An 18,671-nucleotide genomic window follows, 5' to 3' on the forward strand; every position below is an offset into this window, starting at 1 on the left:
GGCTGTAACGAATCAAGCTGCTGCTGCTCTTGGGAATCTTACGGAAGAATTGCAAATCACTAGAATTGTTGCGTTACAGAATCGTATGGTATTAGATGTTATGTTAGCAGACAGAGGTGGAGCATGTAGAATTATTGGAAGTAGTTGTTGTGTATTTATTCCCGACCACACGCCATCAGTTTATAACGCTATTAATAAATTGCATAAAATCGCAGCTGAGATTCATACAGAAAATGGCACTTGGACCTTTTCTGGATGGTTTTGGGCATTGATCACTACATGGGGATGGAAAGTCTTAACTGGTCTCTGTATTATTGTAGCAGTTCTGTTTTCCTGCTGCATCTGTGTTCAGTGTGGTCCCTTAGTCTGCTCTTTATGTGTGTCATTTTGTATTCCTGATAAGAAAGCTATTGCCAATGTCACCTATCAGAAAAACTTAAACAAGGAGGTGGAAGAGATGATGAAAATTGACATATATGATGATTATCCTAATAAGCCGAATGTCTTCAGGAAATGCTGAAAGGGTCGTCTGTTGAAAACTAAAACAGCGATATGATTAAGCATTTACTGAAGACATAAATTCTCTCAGTCAAAACGTGTTTCTTGTCTTATGTTGACTAATGTCCGGACTCCATTTTGTATTGCCATGTCTCCACGTGCTTTGCACGAGAAGAGTCCTACCTCTTCGCTAGTTGCTCTTGTAATCTGCCTAGTAACAGTCTATAAATAGCTCCTTTGTCTATCTGGCGCATGCCCAGACTTGACCACATCTGTTATCAGTTAGTCCTTGTTTGACCATGTTTTCGCGGGCTCAGGAAATTGTTAACTCCGCCCATATATTGATCCTGTATCGAAAATGTCCATAAATGGTAATGAATTTTGCTCTATGTTGTATCCACCCACTTATGAGCCCCTCTGTTGTGTATAAAAGGGGACCATGTACGCAAGTTCTTTGTGCTACTCTATGCAATACTGAAGAGTGTTGTGTAGGTTGTAGGACCACCCTTAAGGGTTAATAAACTCTGTCTTTGTATTTGCAGTTTCCGTGCCAACTTCCTTCTAGTTTTCGTACATAGGAGGCCGAACCCTTGTATTTGCGGGCCTAGCTGGGGCCTGTACTCATCACTGGGGATTCCCCTGGAGGATGCTCAATGGTGCAGGTCCTGTGCTTTGGTCCAGTCTGTTTCCTCTAAAACCTGGTTTAAGCTTAATTTCATGCATCGTACATATGTGACACCAGTGCTGTGCAATAGAATAGAGCCTGGTAAACCCAGTGGCTGCAGCAGATGTCAGGCTCCCATAGCACTTTTTTCCATCTAAGGTGGTAGTGCCCAATGATGCACTCTTTCTGTACATCTTTGGTTGCATGAGTGACTAATGTAGTGAAGATTCCAATAGCGATGGACCCAATTGTCTGTTTGCTGGGGTATGTTCAATGGCATAAGGGTGAAAAGATGGAGTTTAAGTTCCTACATCTGCTGTTGCTGTTGGCTAAGAGTAGAGTTGCAATTACATGGATGGGATAAGTTGGCCCCAGGGAGGACGGATGGGTGAGGGATGTGAACAAATGGGCTGTTGTGGAGGAAGTTCGCCTTCAAAAGGTGTGGCCGTGATGAGAAGGTGGAAGATGATTTGCTAGCCGGGGGCCCTGATGACTAAGTTCATAGGTCCGTGGGGTTCGCATATAACTACCTCGGACAAAGAGGTGAACTCTTCCTTCCACCCCAAATGCTTAAGTAACATAGGTGCCTTGAATGTAGCTTGATTGGTTATAATGCATCTGTAATACTGCAGGGCATGAACTGTAATGACCTACTACTCTATGTCAACTGGTTGGGGATGGCTGATGTTCTTTATTTAGTTTGTATTTTTATCTGCCAATTGAAACCAACAAAAGGTGTCTATAAAAAAACAGTAACACAGAGACAACACACCACAAAAGGATCCCAAACTAGTTTAGAAAAATAGAGTAATTTTTCATAAATAAAACAAGACCAGAACAACAAAAATCCAATCAGTACAACCGGAGATATGCAATTTTTAAAAGATTTTAGTGAAAATAAAGTAAAAAAACACAAAGCGCCGACTGTGGATATCTGGTCATGCCATATAGTGACAAAGTCACAAGTTTAGGCCAACTGCGATGGAGCATGGGCCGGGTACAGGGACCCAGTTAGACCCTCTGAATAAAGTACCTTAGATCCTGGTTTCGCGGAGTGATACGCAGGTCTGTGTCAAAGATGAGTTGCACAGCTGAAGCGATGTGTCAGTTCCAAGATGCGGCGAAGCTGCGCTGCGAGGCCCTGTGTCAAAAGATCCCATTGATGAGGGCTTGCGAAGCGAAGTCCGGCATTGAGAATTTATCATGAAGTGTGTTCCAATGAGCCAACAGGCTGCGATGTGGGTGTTTGTGGCGGTTCTGATCCATGCAGCCTCTGCAATGCTCAGCGTGGCACTGGGCAGCAGAGGAGATGCGTTATTATAGTCCTTCTCACCCAAGCAGGAGGGCAGCAGGTCAGCACAGCAGGGCAGCAGTAGTCCAGCAGAGTGGCAGTCCTTTCAGCAACACAGCAGTCCTTCTTCCTGGAAGAGTATCCAAAAGGTCTAAAAGTGCATTAAACAGTTTGTGTCTGAGGTCAAATATTTATACCCCGTTGTGCCTTTGAAGTGGGGCGATGCTTCTTGAGGTTTCCCTTTGAAGTCCCCATGCATCCTGCCTTCCCTGTCCTGGCTCCAGACTAACTACAGGGGGTAGAAGGCCCTTTGTGTGGAGGCAGAAAAAAGTCTATTCAAGTGTAAGTAGGGTTGTGCCCAGCTCCACTCCCCATCCGGCCAGTGATGGCCCATCCAGGTACACCTAAGCTCTCTATTGTGTGTGGCTGCCTAGGAGGAATGCATAACGCCAAACTGTCAGCTAAACCCAGTCATGTGACACAGAGACTGGCTACTGGCACTAAATGGCTAAGGTAGGAAAATGCAAACTTTCTAAAAGTGGCATTTTCAAACTTGAAATTTAAAATACAAGTTTACCATCAGAGAGGATTTTTCATTACAATTCCAAAGACAACAAACATGAACTGGTTACCTGCTTCTATTTGGAAATTACAGCTTATTAAATATACAAAGGTAACCCAAATGTTATCCTATGGGAAAGGTGGGCCTTGCAGTAGTGAAAAACAAATTTAAGAGGTTTTCAATACCAGGACATGTAAAACTTAATGTTCTTCTTTAGACATGCATTGCACCCTGCTTTTAGGGGTGTTTAGAGCCTGCTCTAGGGGTGACTTACATGTATTAAAAAGGAAGGTTTGGGCCAAGCAAAAGGTTTATTTTACCACCCACATCAAAACAGCAGTTACAAACGGCACACACAGGCTGCAATGGAACACCTGAGACATGTTTAAAAGGCTACTTCTGTGGGTGGCACAATAAGCGCTGTAGGCAAAATTGTAGTATTTAATATACAAACCATTGCTACATGTAGTGCTACTTTACTAGGGACTTATAAGTAAAACAAATATGCCAATTATGGATAAGTCAATGTTACCATGTTTTGATGAGTGAGCACATGCACTTGGGCAGCAGTGGCAAAGTGCACAGAGTTGTAAAGTCAGCAAAAACCAAATCAGCAAAAATGGAGAAGGAAGGCAAAAAGGATTGGGGAAGGACCACACTAAGGCTGACAGATCTAACAGATACATTGATAAGTTACTCTTCAGGCGATCTTTAGAGAAGTAGAGACCAGTGTGTAGGCTCTGGATGTTCTTACCTTTGCAGCCTGATGGGGTAGCCAGTGTCTTACAAGTCCATCTCTTTGTGTAGAACAGCATTCCTGATACCTGGTGATAAAGCATTACTGTGACTGTCTCCATGTGCTCCTAAAAATATATTGTGCACTTAGCACCAAACAGGAGGCTGTTACTACACTTGGTTAGGGGTGGGCGGAATTTGCGAAATTCACTTTTGCAAATTATCACGAAAATGTTAAAAATCTCCGCAAACACGCGGAAATATCGCGACGATTCAGAAGTTTTTTTCCTGCCCGTTCGCGGTATTTTCTGCGTGGTCGCGGCTCGCCAACTTACTCATGCGGTTGCTCACGGGCACTGCCATCTTGTTTTCACTTGTCTCGCGGTGCATGATCGCGAGAAGAAAGACGTGATCGCGCGACGAATGACGTTACTGCGGTCGCAAACTGTCGCGAGACAGCACAAATGGCTACCAACAATCCAACATCTCGTGGAGAACGCGACCGGATCGGGAAAACTTGTCGGCAAACGGGGGGATTAAGGTAAGGCGATCGCGTGCACGCAAGAATGTATTATTTTACAGCGCGAGCAAGCAAAAAATTTCCGGTAAAATGCGGATTGCAGAAATTTTGACATTTTCGCGCTCTCCGCGGAACGCGAAAATGTCAAATTATCGCAATTTCCGCGAGCGGAACGGAATTTTATCCCAGGCCTACACTTGGTTCAGCAAGAATGTTTTGGAAACCGTCCAGGCATCTGATCAGAGATGGAGGAAGAATACACATCTGTCGACCTCTCAGTGTGCAAGAAGAGGAAACACATTTTTTTTTAACCCTATCCTAATGGCTTGTGGATCATGTTTCATCTGTGAGTTGTTTTCATGTGGTAGGGGCTAAGAGCTAGACTGAAAAGTGCCCTGACATAAATCCATAGGTTCACTAACAGAATATCGACTACAAAAATATAGATGAAAAAATATCAATGAAAAAATATAGAATACAAAAATATTGACTCACTATACTTAAACAGGTAAGTACAAAAATATCGAGCAAAAAATATTGATGTAAAAAATAAAGCTGTACAAAATATCGATTTATATATATATATATATAAAATAATAAATATTAAATATGTTAAATTTTAAAATTAATATGAAAATATAAAGCAGATTAAATATAAATGAAAAATATATAACAAATACATTTACAAAAACTTAAACACACATACGTAATAATTAATATATATCTACATTTACTTTAAAACAAATAATAAACTTTGAATTTTAATTTATTTTATAATTTTAAAATTATATACAAATTTACAAATCGAAGCAAATGTTTGTCCAAAGGATGAAGCCTGCACTCATACCAAGGCCTCGAGCAGATGGCAAGCAGAAAATACTGGGACCAGCTTCATGCCTTATGCGTTTCGGAAATTACTTCCTTGTTCATAGGCAGCCTTTCATCAAATACGACATGGTGCTCCAGAACAAAATTTATTGGATGATGATGTCATGTGACTTCGCCTGGAATTCTGGAGCATGTAGTTTAACCCATGTGGGTGTCGCATTGATACAATATTAAAAACAATCCCATTGTCCATGAGGGCAAACAGCTTGTCATTCACAACTTCATTACATGCCCCCTCGGTATTCCGTTTAGTCCGCATGTGTGGACCCACGAACCTGCATGGGTATTGCAACAGTGCTGTTTCCAACGGCTTGGACTGACGTTATAAATTGAAGCAAACGTTTGTCCAAAGGACAGAGCCTGCATTTATACCAAGGCCTCGAGCAGATGGCAAGCAGAAAATACTAAGGGTGGGCGGAATTTGCGAAAGTGCCTTTCGCAAAATATCGCGAAACGGCAAAAAATCTCTGTGATCACGTGAAATCTCGCGTGATCGCTGAGATTTTATGCTGATTAATGCATTTCTGAATTTGACCTTCAACTCGGGTACTTGCTTTATTTATATCTGTAACAGATATAAATAAAGCAGGTGCCCGAGTTGAAGGTCAAATTCAGTATAAGTGCTCCCTGTTGAGGTTTAATTTTTGTGACAGGAGCATCGTGCCAGAATGAATCCTGCCCTGCATTATCCAAGAAGATGCCACCATTTTGTGCAATACCTCTACTCAACTGGAGTACTTTCTACTGGCTAATCAGTAAGTGCTACCTCGTTGGGTAAATGTTTAGTGCTTTTCCAACACTACAGCTGCGTAAAGGGCCAGAAGTGTTGTCTACAGCGACCATGTGTGTCTGTAACGTTGCCACGGCACCGACGGGCGCCGGGGTCCCTCGAGTGAGCTGTAAATCATAGTGGCGGAAAGGGCGGGAAGACGTTGCACACCGCTGGTGTGTGGGCTAGGGCCAAACGGGCGGGGCTTACATGCAGTTCACATGCCTCTTGTTTATAAAGGGCCAGAGAGCAGAGACCGATCAGAGCAGCAGATGAGGAGACAGAACCTCCTGGTGTCAGGAACTACACGGGGATTGCGCTCGAGAAACTCATGGATGCACATAGCTCCATCAAGGATTACAGCAAATTGTTGACGATAGATATGGGGAGACACCACACCTGCCTTGCCTCAACCGTGCTCACAAATGTTTTTGTGCTGATTAATGCGTTACTGAATTTGAGCTTCAAGTTCAACTCGGGCACCTGCTTTATTTATATCTGTAAGTGCTTCCTGTTGAGGATGGTTTAATTTTTGTGACAGGAGCATCGTGCCAGAATGAATCCTGTCCTGCATATTTACCCAAGAAGATGCCACCGTTTTGTGCAATACCTCTACTCAACTGGAGTACTTCCTACTGGCTAATCAGTAAGTGCTAACTCGCTGGGTAAATATATAGTGCTTTTCCTACACTACAGCTGCGTAAAGGGCCAGAAGAGTTGTCTCCAGCGACCATGTGTGTCTGTAACTTTGCCACCGCGCCGATGGGCGCCAGGGTCCCTTGAGTGAGCTGTCCATCATAGTGGGGAAAGGGCGGGAAGATGTTGCACACCGCCGGTGTGTGGAGCGGGGCTTCTATGCAGTTCACATGCCTCTTGTTTATAAAGCGTCAGAGACCGACCAGAGCAGCAGATGAGGAGACAGGAACTACATGGGGATTGCGCTCGAGAAACCCATGGATGCACAGACCTCCTTACAGCAAATTGCTGATGGTAGATATGGGGAGAAAGCACACGTGTCTAGCCAAGGGTGGGCGACATTTTCCGTTCCCTCGTGGATCGCGGAAGTTTTGACATTTTCACATTCGAAATGTCGAAATTTCACAATTTCCGCGAGCGGAACGGAAATTGTCGCCCACCATTAGAAAATACTGGGACAGGCTATTTACAAAAAAAAATATATATATATATGGATAAATAGATAGATAGATAGATAGATAGATAGATAGATAGATAGATAGATAGATAGATAGATAGATAGATAGATAGATAGATAGATAGATAGATAGATAGATAGATAGATAGATAGATAGATAGATAGATTACCTACTGGCGGTCGCCAGTAGGTAGTTATAGTTAAGACCTATTTTCCATAGGAAAATCATTATTTGTTTTTCCAATAACTTTAGCGCCGGTTGACAAATCTTCGTGAAATTTTCAAAACTAGTGGGGCGCTCCGGTCAGCTTCTGTCTCGAAAGTTTCGGGGTGATTTGCCAAGCGGGGGCCGAGAAAAAAGGGGGTCACAAAACGTGTTTTCCCCATGTTATTTTCTAGAGGAAATGTTAGACACGGCTACAGCCCGAACTGCTGAACGGAATTACACCAAATTTGGCAAAAAGGTAGACCTTGGTTCAGAAAGAGTCCTTTTTGTTAAATGGTGTAAATCCATTCAGTAGTTCCTGAGAAATTAAAAAAATAGAGGTCGGAAAATCAATTTCCCATATGAAACTTTAGCCAAGGGTACAGCCCGAACTGCTGACCGGAATTACACCAAATGTGGCAAAAAGGTAGTGCCTGGTTCAGAAAGCGACCTTTTTTTTAAATGGTGTAAATCCGTTCAGTAGTTGCTGAGAAATTCAAAAATGCGATGGATTTGCGAACCCTTCCGACCACAAGCTTCACTGTGATTGGCTGCCAACACTCCAAACCAGGCAGTGTTTGCAGAAAACAGTAAAAACAAAGGTGAAAAACAAGAAAAGGAGGCAGGGTAGAAACACCCTGACCCCCCAGGCCTGCTCAGGGGGTCCCACAAGGACCCCTAAGGTCCACAAAAAGCATTTTTAAAAAAAAGGATTTGTCGAAATTCTCGCTGGGGTCCTGAATCCCGCCGAATTTTTTTAAAAAAAATTAAGCGCGGGCTCCCACGCTTCATTTAATTGAGGCCCCCGGGTGGGCCAGGTCCCAGGGGCATTGCCCAAAAATATTAGCGGGGGCCCTCCACAGCCCCGGGGACCGCCACCTCCCCGGGGCTATGTTTATAATATGCGGGAGGGCACGTGGCCCTCCCGCAGCCCCGGGGACCACCACCCCCCAGGGCTTGTTTAATTTGTGGGGGGCCTCCAAGGCCCCCCCAAGCCCATGGACCGCCACCCCCCCGGTGCTTTTCTTAAATATTTGCCGGGGGACATGGCCCCCCGCAGCCCCGGGGACCACCCCCCCTGAGCTTCTTTTTTTATTAAATATTAAATTGTGTGGAAGGCCTCAAGCCCCCCCCACACGCCCCAGGGACCGCCAACTCCCCAGGGCCCTAATCATGTAAATTAGTGGGTCTGTTACGGACCCCCGAGCCCCGGGGACCACCACCTCTTCGAGGCTGTGCACTAGTTGGGAGGTGGGCCGCGCGGCCCCCCTCCTGGAGCCCTCAACGGCCCTGGGGACCGCCACCCCCCAGGGCTCGTTCCTGCAGTGTCCCTGGGTGCCCATCCCACGGCACACTGCTGTTTGCAATGACAGGGCGGGAGTCATTGCAAACTCTGGTTTGGATTTTGGAAGTGAGGACAGGGAAACCTGTTCTCTCTTCCAAAATCCAAAGCAGATTGCTTTTCCACATGGGGAGCTGCATGTCAGCAGCTCCCTGTGTGGAAAAGCAATGCCGGCTCCCGGCGGGACCGTGTGGGCATTGGGGCTCCCCCCACGATCCCCAACGGATAGGGCTTGCCCCGGGGGATGGGGTCCCCGGGGCTAGAAGTGGCCTGGGAGGGAGGCCACACGGCACCCCTCCCCCTAAAAAATAAATTAAAAATAAATAAAGGCCGGCCCCGGGGGATGGGGTCCCTGGGGCCAATAGAGACCTCAGGAGGGGGGCCACTCAGCTACCTCCTTAAAAAAATAAATATATGTGACCATGCCCCAGGGGATGTGGTCCCTGGGCTGGAATTGGTCATGGGAGGGGGGCCCACACAGCTCCCGTCCCGTTTAGATATATATATATATATATTAAAAGGGGTCAGACCCTGGGGGATGGGGTCCCAAGGGCCCAAAAAAAGGAAAAAGAAGGGGGGCCACACAGCCCCCTTCTAAAAAAAAATGTTTAAAAAACCTGCATCGTGCCGGAGGCCCCGCCCCTTCCAGCATCACTCTGCAAACGCGCCCTGTAGCGCGTTTTAAGTTGGGGAATTAATTCCCCTTCAATACTGGGGGTCCCTGGGGGCCAACTAGCCCACCAGGTACCTCCAGTATGCGCCACAGCGCTGTCTTGCAGAGATGTGGTCTGAGGCCACGCCCCTTTTCACACCTCTTTGCAACACAGCTCTGTGGCGCTTACTGGAGGTACCTGGTGGGCTAGTTGGACCCCAGGGACCCTTAGGACTCAAGGGGATTTAATCCATCAATTTCCAATGCACCAGGGGGCACGTTTGCACAGTGGTGCAGGGAGGGGGCGTGGCCTGATTTGACAAGTGTGCATATGGATGGCATCTACAGAAGTGATGGAGTACACTTCACAGATCAAGGGACCATGTCATGAATGCTGTAATATGTGACGTCATGAGTAGTGCATTGCGGGTGCATGAGTTCTAGTTAGCTGAACTAACTATAACGGTGGAATTTCTATGGTTTTGGAAGAGTGAAATGTCCAGCTATCTATAACGTCCCTGAAACCTATGTTTTTTTCAGTGAAAATATATATATATATATTTATTAATGCAAAAATGAGCACGTCTTTTAAAGTATGTTCAATTTTGAACAAATATTGGGTGGGCTGCATATATTTTGTTGAGAGCATTTGGTGCAGTACTATTTTGAAAATACCCATTCATTTAGGAATGTTATTTTCAGATGCTCTTTTCCCGGGCTGAGAACGCACTGATAACATCTTGTATTGTTGAAATAGGGAGGCTCCGCAATATGCTGCTATTTGTTGCACTATGCACTTTATTTATTTAATACGCATAGAATGTTTTTTCCAGCCATGTATTAACCCATGTAGTCTGCTCTCTATGTTTATTTGTGTCTGCAGTAGAGGATATATAGTTTGATTTTACGGCGCCAAATTAGATTGCTATATATATATTTTACCTACTGGCGGTTGCCAGTAGGTAGTTATAGTTAGGACCTATTTTCAATAGGAAAAGCATTTTTTGATTTGGCAATATCTTTGGCGCTGTTTGACAAATCTTCGCAAAATGTTCAAAACTAATGGGGCGCTCTGGTCAGCTCCTGTCTTGAAAGTTTGGGGGCAATTCATCAAACGGGGGCCGAGAATAAAGGGGGTCCCAAAACACATTTCTCCATGTTAATTTCAATAGAAAGTTTGAAACAGGCTACAGCTCGAACTGCTGAACAGAATTACACCACATTTGGCAACAAGGTAGGTCTTAGTCCACAAAACGTTCTTTTTTAAAAATGGTGTAAATCCGTTCAGTAGTTCCAGAGACATTCAAAAAATAAAAATATATATATCTGAGCACCAAGGAGGAGTCGTGACTCCTCCCGAGCACAAGCTGAAATCTGATTGGCTGCCAACACTCCAAACCAGGAAGTATTGGCAGCCATCTTGTGACTCGGTAACCAAGTCAAAAGAAAACAGTAAAAAATAGTTTGAATATAAGAAAAGGGGGCAGGGTAGAAACCCCCGGACCCTCTAGGCCTGTTCAGGGGGTCCCACAAGGGACGCGCAAATCCGTGCGAGAAAATAAATAAAGACAAAACACTTCATTGTACTTAAGCCCCCGGGTGGGCCATGCTAAATTATGTGTCAGGGGCCCGCGGGGGCCTCCGCAGCCCCGGGGACCGCCATCTCCCCAGAGCTCAGATATTTTATTAAAAAAATATGTGGGGGGCTCAAGCCCCCCCACACGCTCCAGGGACCACCACCTCCCAGGGGTATACACTTATTTGTATGCGGGGGTCTGTTGCGTACCCCCGGGGACCACCAGCTCCCCGGGGCTTTGAAAGGATGGGAGGGGGGCTGCACGGCCCCCCTCCTGGAGCCCTCCTTGACCCTGGGGACAACCACCCACAAGGGCCGGCTTCTGCAATGTCCCGGGGTGCCCACCCCAGGACATTGCTGTTTGCTATGGCAAGCCGGGAGCTCTGCTTTGCTTCGTTGAAACCTGCTCTTGCTTCAACGAAGCAAAGTGGAATTGCTTTTGGACAAGGGGAGCTGCATGTTAGCAGCTCCCCTTTTCAAAAAACAATGGCAGCTCCCACAGGAGGCGGGGAGCCGGCAGGGACCGTGGGGGCATTGGGGCTCCCTCCACTGTCCCCAACATGAGGCCAGGTCCCGGGATGGGGTCCCCGGGGCCAGAAGTGGCCCTGGAGGGGGGCCGTGTGACCCCCTCTCTTAATTTACACATTACCTCTCCACTCATGTATTCACTCAAGCACTAGCTATGCACACCTGCAATCACCCAGACATTACTCCTGCTGCATTCTTGCAATCACCGACGCACTACCTATGCACTCATGCAAATAAGTCAGACATTACTTATGCACTTCTTCAATCATTTAGGCAGTACACATGCCCTCCTCTAGTAACCCATACAAGTGACCAAGCACTTACAAAATCACCCAGGCACTACTCATGCACTCCTCCAATCACCCAGGCACTACTCACCCACTCATGCAATAACCCAGGCACTACCCATGCACTGCTCCAAACACCCATGCACTACTCATGCACTCCTCTAATTTCCCAGACACTACTCATTCACTACTTTGATTACCCAGGCAGTGGCCATGCACTCCTCCAATCACCCAGTCACTACCCATGCACTTATAAAAACATCATGCACTATCCTTGCACTCCTACAATCAACCAGGCAGTACCCATGTACTCATGCAATCACCCAGGCACTAAGCATGCACTCATGCAATCATCCAGGCATTACCTATGCAATCACCCAGGCATTACCCATGCACTTACTAAATCACCCAAGCAATACCCATGGACTTACAAAAACACCCTGGCACTAACCATGTACTCCCCCAATCACCCAGGCAGTACTTATCCACTGATGCAATGACCCAGGCACTACCCATGCACTGTTCCAATCTCACATGCACTACCCATGCACTCCTCCAATCACCCAGCCAGTAGCCATGCACTTATCCAATCACTCCGCCAATACCCAAGCACTTATAAAATTACCACGCACTACCGTTGCACTGTTACAATCACCCAGGCACAACCCATGCACTCATGCAATCATCCAGGCATTACCCGGCATTACCCATAAACTAATGCAATCAGTCAAGCATTACCCATGCACTCTTCCAATCACCCATACATTACCTTTGCACTCATGCATTCACCCAGGCATTAACCAAGCACTTACAAAATCACACAGGCACTACCCATGCACTCCTCCAATCACCCAGGCACTACTCATCCACTCATGCAATAACCCAGGCACTATGCATGCATTGCTCCAATCACCCATGCTCTACCCATGCACTCCTCTAATCACCCAGACATTACTCATTCACTCCTTCGATTACCCAGCCAGTAGCCATGTACTCCTCCAATCACCTAGTCACTACCCATGCACTTATAAACTCACCATACACTATATTTGCACTCCTCCAATCACCCAGGTACTACCCATGCACTCATGAAATCAGCCAGGCACTACTCATACACTCATGCAATCATCCAGGCATTACCCATAAACTCATGCAATCACCCAGGCATTACAAATGCACTCCTCCAATCACCCAGGCACTACTCATCCACTGATGCAATAAACCAGGCACTACACATGCACTGCTCCAATCACTCATGCACTACCCATGCACTCCTCCAATCAGCCAGCCAGTACCTATGCACTTATCCAATAACTCCGCCAATACCCAAGCACTTATATAATCACCATGCACTACCCTTGCACTCTTACAATCACCCAGGCACTACCCACGCACTCATGCAACCATCCAGGCATTACCCATAAACTAATGCAATCAGTCAGGCATTACTCATGCACTCTTCCAATCACCCATACATTACCTATGCACTCATGCAAACATCCAGGCATTAGCAAATCACTTACAATATCACCTAAGCAATACCATGCACTTAATAAATCATGCAGGCATTACCAATGCACTCACCAATCACCCAGACATTACTCCTGCAATCATACAATCACACAGACATTAGCGATACATTCCTTCAATCACTCAGGCACTACCCCTGCAATCATACAATTAGCCAGGCATTAGCTACGTACTACTTCTGCAGTCATGCAGGCACTACTTATGCAATAACCCAGACATTACTCATACACTCCTGCAATCACCCACACATTACCTCTGCACTCATAGAGTCAGTCTGGCATTACTTATGCACTTACTAAATCACCACACACTACCTTTGCACTCCTACAATCACCCAGGCACTACCCTTACACTCATGCAATCACTGAGGCATTACTCATGCCCTCCTCCAATCACCACACATTACCTTTCCACTCATGCAATCACTCAAACACTAGCTATGCACACCTGCAATCACCCAGAGATTACTCCTGCTGCACTCTTGCAATCACCCTTGCACTACTTTGTGCAAAAGTTGGTCGCACTACTTATGCACTCATGCAAATAAGTCAGACATTACATATGCACTTCTTCAATCATTTAGGCAGTACAAATGCACTCCACCAGTCACTCCAACAATACCCTTGCCCTCATGCAATCACCGAGGCACTACCCATGCTCTCATGCAATCACTCAGGCATAACCCATGTGTTTCTTCAATCACTCAGGAAGTAGCCATGCACGATTCCAATCAGCCAAGCACTACCCATGCATTCATGCAATCACCCAGGCATTCATTTGTAAAGGTACACAAATTGCGGGCAGAACAATTTCAGATCAATAACACAAAAAATAACAGTGAATATTCCAAATATTATCAAAAGGATATTTTTTTTTTTTTTTTTTTTTTTAAAACAACTTTTTGTTTTATTGAATGGAATGGAATACTCCGGCTTCAATACACAGCTTATTCGCCTACAACCACAGGGGCCGGCAGCAACCTTCTTCAAGCAACCAAGGGCGAAGGCCCGGGAGATCAAGATTACATGCCATGTCTTGGGCACAAGCACACAAGCAGTTCCATCATCTAAAGGGACCCCCGCTCCCGCCATTCAATACCCCACAGCAGTGGCAACCCTTACAGCGGGGATAGGTTCCTGCAGAGCGTTGAAATCTGGAAATCCCTCTAGGCTGCTAAGTTTCATATGTAATGGCATTGAATGCGCCGGGGCCCCGGCCTTGGAAGCAAAGTTGTGTCTAAACTGTCCAACCCCGGGTGAGTGCCCCACCATTCCCGCCTCGCATCGAGCAACCCATGCTCACACAGCCGGCATGCCAGGACCGGGGTGAGGATCCCTGAATACCCAACATCGAACCCTAGGGACCGAAAAGGTACGGGGAAGCAGAGCCGCCATCAGGCCAGCCACGTCCACGTAAAGCCATCCCCCAGGCATTTCAGGTGCGGCAGTAATGAGGTGATCATGCACGGGGCCCCGGGGGCAGTCCCTGATGCCAGGAGTGTCCATAAGGCGGTCAACTAACTGAGGGGAAAGTGAGACAACAGTGGGAGGGTAGGGAGGGCACCGACTAGGCGGAGGGGGGGAGGGCGAGGGGGGACGGAAGGCGAAAAAGTCAGTAACGCTACCACTAGGCTAATCTGCCGAGGCCGCCAGATCCCGAGTTTGCAGGTTCGGGGCTCCCTCTCCATGGGGGTGGGGGGCGGCATCAGGCCCCCCCATTCCGTCCTCAGACAACCCCCAAAGGCGTCCTGGATCCGCCGGGCAGACAGCGTCCTCAAAAAGCCTCAAGGCTCGCAGCCGCGGCGGTTGCATCCGAGCATGCTCCAACCGCCCTAAATGATCCACCAGGGGCTTCCAGAGTTTCCCATATTGAGTCTCACAGGATTGAAGACGGGCTGTGAGCAGCTCCATTGCCACCACCTGCCACAAGCGGGTAAACCAAACGTTTACAGAGGGCGTCTCAGCCTTTTTCCAGTAGAGCGCCACCGTCTGTCTGGCGGCACCCAACATGTGGAGGCTAAGGTGCCGATCCCGCCCCGTCATAGCTCTCACAGCCACTGGCCTGAGGCCCAGAACAACCACCAGCGGATCCGCAGGCAGAGGGTACCCCAACACCCGTTTGATATGACTGAGTACCTCCTTCCAAAAGATCGCTAGGAGGGGACAGGTCCACCAAATGTGTATGAAATCTCCCGGCGCTTGCGTACATCGCCAGCAGAGAGGAGACGTCTTAGGGAACATCTTCTGGAGCCGAACCGGGGTATAATACCATTGAGTCATCACCTTATAGGCTGACTCCTGCTGAGGGATGCTGCGTAGAATTTTAGGGATGTCCCTCCACAGCCTGACCCATTGAGAGGGGGTGACACCCGAGCCAGAGGCGGTCTGCCACTTCAACTGATATAAATGGGGAGCCGGCCGCTGCGCGTGTTGCAACACCTGGTAGATACGCGAGATCAGCCCCTTATACGTGCCGAAAGTCCGTGCTAGTTGTTCGAACGGTGTGTAGGATCGTGTAGCCGCCTGCGTCAGGGATGAGCCCTGGATCCAGTGTTGGAGCTGGATGTACTGGAACTTGTCGTTCTCCGACAGCCCAAATTCGTGCTGGCAGTGCGCGAAAGACTTAAAGCCCCCCCCTGTGAAGAGGTCCCCAATCGTCCTACAGCCAGTCTCCGTCCAATTGGCAAAGAAGGGCGGACGACACGCAGGGGGGAACTGCGGGTTGTGCGCAATTGGGGTGTGCGGAGATGGGAAGGAGGTGAGACCCCTGCGAACCGCCACCTTGTCCCATATCTCCAGGACCGTTCGAGTGGGGACAGCCAAATAAGCGCTGCGATGGCGCACCTCCCGAGGCAGCCAGGCATGATCCCACAAAGGGCGGCAGGTGACTGCCCGATCCATGTGGAACCACACCTTTTCGCTCTCCCACGCCCCCCCATTCTAAGACGTAACGAAGATGCGATGCCCAATAGTATTCAAGAAGATTCGGGCACGCGAGGCCACCCCTGTCACGGGGGAGCATCAGGAGCGTGTTAGAGAAACGCGGTTTCTTCCCACCCCATATAAACGCTACCAGCTCGCGTTGGAGCCCTTGAATCTGGTGTTCTGGGATCGGCGTCGGTAGTGTTTGGAAGAGGTACAAGATCTTTGGGAGGATGGACATCTTCACCGTATTGAGTCTACCCAGCCAAGATAGCGGCAGGGCTTTCCACGCACGCAGGTCCGTCTGGACCGAACATTTATACTCCTGCCAATTGGCCTGCGTCCAAGTGGCCAGGTCCGGGGTCAGATTCAGGCCAAGGTAGCGCACCGACTCGGTCGCCCATTGATAGGGAACACAGGACCGGAGCGCCACGAGGTCCCCCTCTGGGATCGTTAAATTGAGGGCCCAAGATTTCGCATGGTTGATTTTGAGCCCGGACGCCCGTTCAAACTCTTGAAGCAGCAAGTGGACCGCCGGCAGGGAGTGCAGCGGGTCCGATAGGGTGAGAAGGAGGTCGTCTGCGAAGAGGGCAATCTTATGCTCCATCCCCCGAAGGGAGATACCATGGATGTCGGGGGACCGGCGTATCATGATGGCCAGGGGTTCCACCACCAGGGCGAACAGCAGGGGGGACAAGGGGCATCCCTGCCGGGTACCCCTACAGATGGGGAAGGCCTGCGTAAGCTGACCGTTCACTCGTACCCTAGCCACTGGCGAGATGTAGGGGGCCATAATGCGCGCCACCATCTTCGGGCCCAGACCCACTCGCCGCAGAACCTCCCGGAGGAACAGCCAGTCAACCCGATCGAACGCCTTCTCCGCGTCAAGCGAGAGAAGGCACGCCGGTATCCCCCAGTGTTTGGCTTTCCCTACGATGTGCGCCACGCGGCGCACATTGTCGGCCCCCTGGCGGTGTTGGATGAACCCCACCTGGTCCGGCTCGATGAGGTTGGGCATGTGGACACTGAGCCGTTTTGCCAATAGTTTAGTGTACAACTTAAGGTCGGTGTTTAATAGCGCAATAGGCCGGTAGGAAGAGCAGAGAGTATGATCCTTCCCGGGTTTCGGGATAAGAGCGATTTCGGCCATAGCCATATCTGTCGACGGGCCCGTTGCCTCATCAAACGAGTTGAAAAGGCGAAGAAGATACGGTTGGAGTTGCGGCCAGTAGGCACGGTAGAAGGACACCGGCAACCCATCCGGGCCTGGCGCTTTACCCAGTGGAAAATCCCGCAAGGCTCCAGCCATTTCCTCTGACGTGATGGGAGCCTCGAGGAGGCCCGACTGATGCTCACTTAACGAGTCCCAGACACAGTCCCCCATGGCAGAGGCTATCAAATCCGGCGCTGGGGTGTCAGCGGTGTAGAGCGCCGCGTAGAAGTCGTGGAACATTTGGAGCTTGGCCGACTCCGTGGTGGCCCAGGAGCCGTCCACCCGTTGCAACTTAGCGATGTGAGCCTTGGCCGCCCGCGTACGCAGGCGCCGTGCCAGCACGGCTCCCACCTTGTCCCCGCCCGCATAGTAACGCTGCTTGAGCGCCAGTAAGGCGCGCTCCGCCTTGTTCGTCCTGTGTGCGCGAAGCTGGCCGCGCAGGATAGCCAGGCGGCGTTTGCGTGCCATCGTCGGACTTTCTTGATCCATCTTCTCCAGCAGTTTGACCTCCCTCTCGAGCTTGTGCTCGTACAAGCGAGCCTCCCGTGCTCGCGCGGCCGCAATGGCGGTGAGGGTGCCCCTAATGGTGGCTTTAAAGGCATCCCACAAGAGAGGAAGGGGAGTCCCTGGTAGGTCGTTGTCTGCAAAGTACGCGAGGATAGCGGCCTGCACTTCCTCCCTGTCTACCGGGTCCCGAAGTACGTGGTCTGAAAACCTCCACCGACTTGGTCGCGGGGGGCCAGTGCAGCGCTCGCGGAGACTCAGTTCCACGTGGGCGTGGTCAGAGATAGAGATGCTAGAGTGTGTTGCCGTAATGGTGTCTTTAAGCAGGGAGTGCGAGACCAACAGCAGGTCTATACGAGAGTAGGAGCGGTGCGCATGCGAATAATACGTGTAGTCTCGCAAGCCTGGGGAATGGTAGCGCCAAACATCCACTAAATTGAGGGCGCTGAGGGAATTCTACACCGCCGCGGAAATGGCCCCCACCCCATGAAAGGCGCCCCCGCAGCGATCCAGCCCCGCATCCCACACCAAGTTGAAGTCCCCCCCAACAATGAGATCCGTGTCAATCTGCTCTAAATGATCCTTGATCAGCCTGCGTAGAAAAGAATCTTGGCCCTGATTGGGAGCATAGAGGTTACATAGGGTGAGAGTGCGATGTCCCCTCGTGACTGTGACCCTCAAGAATCTACCTTCGCTGTCCCGTAGCACCTTAGAACCCCCCGGGGTAATTCCCGCCCTGCAGAGGATGGCCACCCCCGCCGTCTTGGTAGTCGCCGAGGCCCAGAACTGTTGGGGGTATCGAGGGTGAGCCATACGGGCCACATCAGCCTTAA

This window comes from Triturus cristatus, chromosome 8, assembly GCF_964204655.1.
Source record: "Triturus cristatus chromosome 8, aTriCri1.1, whole genome shotgun sequence".
Taxonomy (NCBI): Eukaryota; Metazoa; Chordata; class Amphibia; order Caudata; family Salamandridae; genus Triturus; species Triturus cristatus.